The 6336-nt window shown below is 36.5% G+C and overlaps 1 pseudogene; it reads left to right on the plus strand.

Moving 5' to 3' along the window:
* The first annotated feature begins 1436 nt into the window (after positions 1-1436).
* On the plus strand, positions 1437-5419 carry LOC144218241 (olfactory receptor 51A7-like; annotated as a pseudogene).
* The last annotated feature ends 917 nt before the right edge of the window (positions 5420-6336 follow it).

Consider the following 6336-nt stretch of genomic DNA (forward strand, 5'->3'; position numbering starts at 1 on the left):
CAACCCACCTCCCCTCTGGTAATCATCAGTTTGTTCTCCACAGTTAAGAGTCTGTTTCTTGGTTTTGCTCTTTCTCCTTTTTTTCCCCCTATGATCATTTGTTTTGTTTCTTAAATTCTACATATGAGTAAAATCATATGATATTTGATTTTTCTGACTGACCTATTTCATGCAGCATAATAATCTCTAGTTCCATCCATGTTGTTGCAAATGGCAAGATTTCATTCTTTTTTATGGCTGAGAAATAATACTTTATTTCATGTATATATCACATCTTTAAAATTTCTTTAATGTTTATTTATTTATTTAAATGTTTATTTTTGAGAGAAAGAGAGACAGCATGAGCGGGAGAGGGGTAGAAAAAGAGAGGGGGACACAGAACCTGAAGGAGGCTCCAGGTTCTGCACTGCAGGCTCTGAGCCGCAATGTAGGACTCAAACTAGTGAACTGTGAGATCATGACCTGAGCTGAAGTCAGATGCTTAACTGACTGAGCCACCCAGGTGCCCCTGTACCATATCTTCTTTATCCATTCATCAGTTGATGGACACTGGTCAACTATCCATCCATCAGTTGATGGAGCTCCAGTAGGTTCTTTCTTTAATTTGGCTATAGTTGATCGTGCTGCTATAAACATTGGGGTGCATGTAAACCTTCAAATCAGTATTTTTGTATCCTTTGAGTAAATACCTAGCAGTGCAATTTCCGGATTGTAGGCACGTTCTATTTTTAACTTTTTGAGGCACTTCCATAATGTTTTCCAGTTTGCATTTCCACCATATGTGTAAAAGGTTCCCATTTCTCTGCTTTGCCAACACCTATTGTTTACTGTGTTGTTAATTGTAGTCATTTTACTCGTGTGTGGTGGTATCTCTTTGTAGTTTTGATTTGTATTTCCCCTAATAATAATTGATGTTGAGCATATTTTTTCTTTTTTTAATATTTTTATTTATTTCTAGAAGAGAGAGAGAGAGACAGTGTGAGCAAGGGAGGGTCAGAAAGAGAGGGAGATACAGACTCTGAAATAGGCTCCAGGCTCTGAGCTCTCAGTCAGCACAGAGCCCGAAGCGGGGCTCGAACCCACGAACCGCGAGATCATGACCTAAGCAAAAGTCGGACGCTTAACCGACTAAGCCACCCAGGCGCCCCTTGATGTTGAGCATCTTTTTATGCATCTTCCATCTGTATGTCTTCTTTGGAAAAATGTTTATTCATTTCTTCTGCCCATTTCTGGTGAATTGGTTTTGGGTGTTGAGTTTGATAAGTTCTTTATAGATTTTGGATACTAATCCTTTATTAGATATATCATTTCCAAATATCTTCTTAAATTCCATAGGATGGCTTTTAATTTTTTTGACTATTTCCCTCACTATGTAGAAGTTTTATTTTCTTCAATAGTTCATTTTTGCTATTATTATTATTATTTTTTGCTTCATCATGTCTAATAAGAAGTTGGTATGACCATGTCCAAAGTCAAAGAGGTTACTGGCTGTGTTCTCTTCTAGGATTTTGATAGTTTCCTGTCTCACATTTAGGGCTTTAATCCATTTTGAATTTATCTTTGTGTATGGGGTAAGGAAGTGGTCCAGCTTTCCAGTACCTGTCCAGTTTTCCAATACCATTTCTTGAAGACACTGTCTTTTCTATTGGATATTTTCCCTTTTTTGTCAAAGAATAATTGACCATATAATTATGGCTTTATGTCTAGATTTTCATTCTGTTCTATTGATCTGTGTGTCTATTATTGTGCCAGTACCATATTCTCTTTTGGCTTTTGGGTGTTGAGTTTGATAAATTCCTTATAGATTTTGGATACTAATCCTTTGTTAGATATGCCATTTCCAAATCTCTTCTCCTATTCCATAAGATGGCTTTTAATTTTATTATTTCCTTCACTGTGCAGAAGCTTTTTATTTTGATGAAGTCCCAAAGTTTCATTTTTGCTATTGTGCCAGTACCATCACAACAGCTTTGTAATGTAACTTGAAGTCTAGAATTGTGATGTCATTTACTTTGCTTTTCTTTGTCAAGGTTGCTTTGGCTATTATGGTGTTTTGTGGATCCATTCAAGTTTTAGGATTATTTGTTTTAGCTCTGTGAAAAATGCTGTTGGTATTTTGATAGGAATTGCATTAAAGTGTAGATTGTATTTGGATAATACAGACATTTTAACAAGATAAAATAAATTTCTTGTCTTTTAATGTTTATTTTTCAGAGATAGAGAGAACATGAGCAGGGGAGGGTCAGAGAGAAAGAACAAGATGGAGACACAGAATCAGAGGCAGGCTCCAGGCTCTGAGCTGTCAGCACAAAGTCTGATGCAGTGATCGAACCCACATACCCTGAGATCATGACCTGAGCTGAAGTTGGCCACTTGACTGACTGAGCCAGCCAGGAATGCTGAGAAAATAGATTCCTATTAACATTATTTATCTGTTTCAAAAATATTAATGAGTATGTTTTTTAACACATAAAATACATTTACTTACAGTCTCCATAAAAACAAACAAACTCCTCCAACATCCATCTCTTTCAGAAGTTACTAGTTTGAATCCATTTTTTTAAAATTTATTAATTTATTTTTAAATTTACATATAAGTTAGCTAATATATAGTGTAACAATGATTTCAGTAGTAGAATTTAATGATTCATCACTTACATATAACACCCAGTGCTCATCCCAACAAGTGTCCTCCTTAATGCCCCTTACCCATTTAGCCCATCGCCCCACCTAAAACCCCTCTAGCAACCCTCAGTTTGTTTTCTGTACTTAAGAGTCTCTTATGGTTTTTTCCCCTCTCCGTTTGTATTATTTTTGCTTCCCTGCCCTTATGTTCATCTGTTTTGTATCTTAAATACCACATATAAGTGAAATCATATGATATTTGTCTTTCTATGACTGACTAATTTTGCTTAGCATAACACGCTCTAGTTCTATCCATGTTGTTACAAATGACAAGATTTCATTCTTTTTGATCTCTGAGTAATATTCTATTGTATATATTTATATACCACATCTTCTTTATTCATTCATCAGTCAATGGACATTTGGGCTCCTTCCATACTTTGGCTATTGTTGGTACTGGTGCTATAAACGTTGGGGGTGCAAGTGCCCCTTCAAAACAGCACTTCTGTCTCTTTTGGATAAATACCTAGTAGTGCAATTTCTGGCTTGTAGAATAGTTCTATTTTAACTTTGTGAGGAACTTCCATACTGTTTTCTAGAGTGGCTGCAGCAGTTTGCATTTCCACCAACAGTGCAAAAAGAGTTCCTCTTTCTCTGCATCCTTGCTAATATCTGTTGTTGCCTGAGTTGTTAATGTTAGCCATTCTGACAGGTGTGAGGTGGTATCTCATTGTGGTTTTGATTTGTGTTTCCTTGATGATGAGTGATATCGAGCATTTTTCGTCTGTCTGTTAACCATCTGGATGTCTTCTTTGGAAAAGTGTCCATTTTTGTATTTTGCTCATTTCTTCACTGGATTATTTGTTTTTTTTGCATGTTGAGTTTGATAAGTTATTTATAAATTTTGTATACTAACCCTTTATCTGATATGTCATTTACAAATATCTTCTCCGAATCTGTCAATTGCCTTTTAGTTTTGCTGACTGTTTCCCTTGCTGTGCAGAAGCTTTTTATCTCGATGAGGTCCCAATAGTTCATTTTTGCTTTTGTTTCCTTTGCCTCTGGAAATGTGTTGAGTAAGAGGTTGCTGTGGCCAAGGTCAAAGAGGTTGTTGCCTGTTTTCTCCTCTAGGATTTTGATGGTTTCCTGCTTCACATTTAGGAATTTTATCCATTTTGAATTTATTTTTGTGTATGGTGTAAGAAAGTGTTCCAGGCTCAATCTTCTGCATGTTCCTGTCCAGTTTTGCCAACATCATTTTCTAAAGAGACTGTCTTTTTTTCCATTGGACGCTCTTTCCTACTTTGTCAAAGATTAGTTGGCCACATGTTTGTGGGTCCATTTCTGGGTTCTCTATTCTGTTCCATTGACCTGAGTGTCTGTTTTTGTGCCAGTACCATACTGTCTTGATGATTACAGATTTGTAATACAGCTTGAAGTCGAAAATTGTGATGCCTCCAGCTTTGGTTTTCTTTTTTCAGGATTGCTTTGTCAAAGAAATAAAAATGCTCTAAATCAGCAGGGTGGAAGTCAAACTCTCACTCTTCACAGATGACATGATACTCTATGTGGAAAACCCAAAGACTCCACCAAAAAGCCTGTGATAGCTGATCCAGGAATTCAGCAAAGTTGTAAGATATAAAGTCAATGTACAGAAATCAGTTGTATTTCTAGATATGAATAAAGAATAAGCAGAGAGAGAAATCAAGGAATCTATCCCATTTACAATTGCACCGAAAACCATAAAATAACTAGGAATAAACCCAACCAAAGAGGTGAAAAATCTATACACTGAAAACTACAGAAAGCTTATGAAATAAATTGAAGAAGACACACACACACACACAAAATGGAAAAACATTCCATTCTCATGGATTAGAAGAACAAACATTATTAAAATGTCATTACTATCCAAAGCAATTTACTTATTCAATGCAACCCCTCTCAAAATAACACCTGCATTCTTCACAGAGCTAGAATAAACAATCATAAGATTTGTATGAAACCTGAAAAGCCAATGTTTGAATCTACTTAGAGTTTATTCAAGAATTATTTCCTTGCTCTCTTGGCCATCTCTGACTTGGGCCTTTCATTTTTCCTCCCTTCCTACCATGCTGAGAATCTTCTTGTTCAATTCCATGGGAATTTCACCCAATGTCTGCTTTGCTCAAGAATTCTTCATCCATGGATTCACTGTCATGGAATCCTCAGTGCTTCTAGTTATGTCTTTGGATCACTTTCTTGCCATTCACAATCCCCCGAGATATACTGTTCTCCTCACTAGCAACAGAGTTGCTAAAATGGGACTGATCTTAGCCACCAGGAGCATTCTCTTAGTGCTTCCATTTCCTTTCACTCTAAGGAGATTAAAGTATTGTCAGAAGAATCTCCTTTCTCACTCATACTGTCTGCATCAGGATCCCATGAAGTTGGCCTGCTCTGACAACAAGATCAATGTTATCTATGCTTCTTTGTTGCTCTCTATACTATGCTGGACTTGGCATTAGTTTTTATGTCATATATACTGATCTTGAAGACTACTCAGCATCGCATCTCTAGCAGAGAGACTCAGGGCCCTCAAGAACTGTGTCTCCCACATCTGTGCTATGCTCATTTTCTATGTACCCATCATCACCTGGCTGCCATGCACCACTTCGCCAAGCACAAAAGCCTTCTTATTGCAGATATATTCTTGTTGTTGTCACCCCTAATCAACCCCATTGTATATTGTGTAAAAACTCGACAAATTTGGGAAAAAGTCTTGGGAAAGTTGTTTAACATATGTAGGAGATAAAAATTTGAATATTGAAGTAATAAATTATCAACCAATAAGTATTAATTGGCAGCTATTTTAGTGCCACAGTGGTCACTATCTAGTGGAGGACTGTGGGAGAGTGAAAAGCTGTGCAATACAGAATTTATAAGAAAGTCAGGAAAACAATATTCAACAAGAAAGGTGAAATAATCAGTTGATATATGATACGATTCATAGATGATTAACTAATATTTTGAGCGATTGAAATGAAACACTGTATTAATGGAGGTGTTGGGTTTGAGTCATGCCTTAAATCGTGGATAAAATTAGACAGTTTGTGATTATTATTCAAGCAGCATTTATTAAATTCACATATTTAAAATGTACACTCACTATACTATCAAGGATAATTAAACTAGTAAGGCACACAGCAGCTATGAGGGCTATTAGTCTGACCAGAATAAAGAGTACAATTTGGCAAATAGTGAAGGATAATTTTGAACACTGTGAAAGAACCAGATTTTGGAGTACTTAGAAAAGCCTTGAGGGGTGCCTGGGTGGCTAAATTGGTTAAGCATCCAACTTCAGCTCAGGTCATGATCTCAGGGTTTGTGGGTTCGAGCCCCGCTTCAGGCTCTGTGTTGACAGCTCAGATCCTGGAGCCTGTTTTCAGATTCTGTATCTTCCTCTCTCTCTGACCCTCCCCTGCTCATGCTGTCTCTATCTCTCTCTAAAAAATAAAAAGAAATTAAAAAACATTTAAAAATTTAAAATAAAATTAAATAAAAAAAGAAAAGCCTTCAAAAGTCTAACTCCAGAAGATACTTGGGAGATAATTTAGTCTCTACAACAAACACCTAACACAATAAATCAAATGTTATAAATGGCATGTCTGAAGGCATGAGCGAGATGGATTAATATTGAGAGAGATGAAAAAGGGATCAGTAGATTGCATC

The sequence above is a fragment of the Crocuta crocuta genome, unplaced genomic scaffold (genome assembly GCF_008692635.1).
Source record: "Crocuta crocuta isolate KB4526 unplaced genomic scaffold, BGI_CrCroc_1.0 scaffold662, whole genome shotgun sequence".
Taxonomy (NCBI): domain Eukaryota; kingdom Metazoa; phylum Chordata; class Mammalia; order Carnivora; family Hyaenidae; genus Crocuta; species Crocuta crocuta.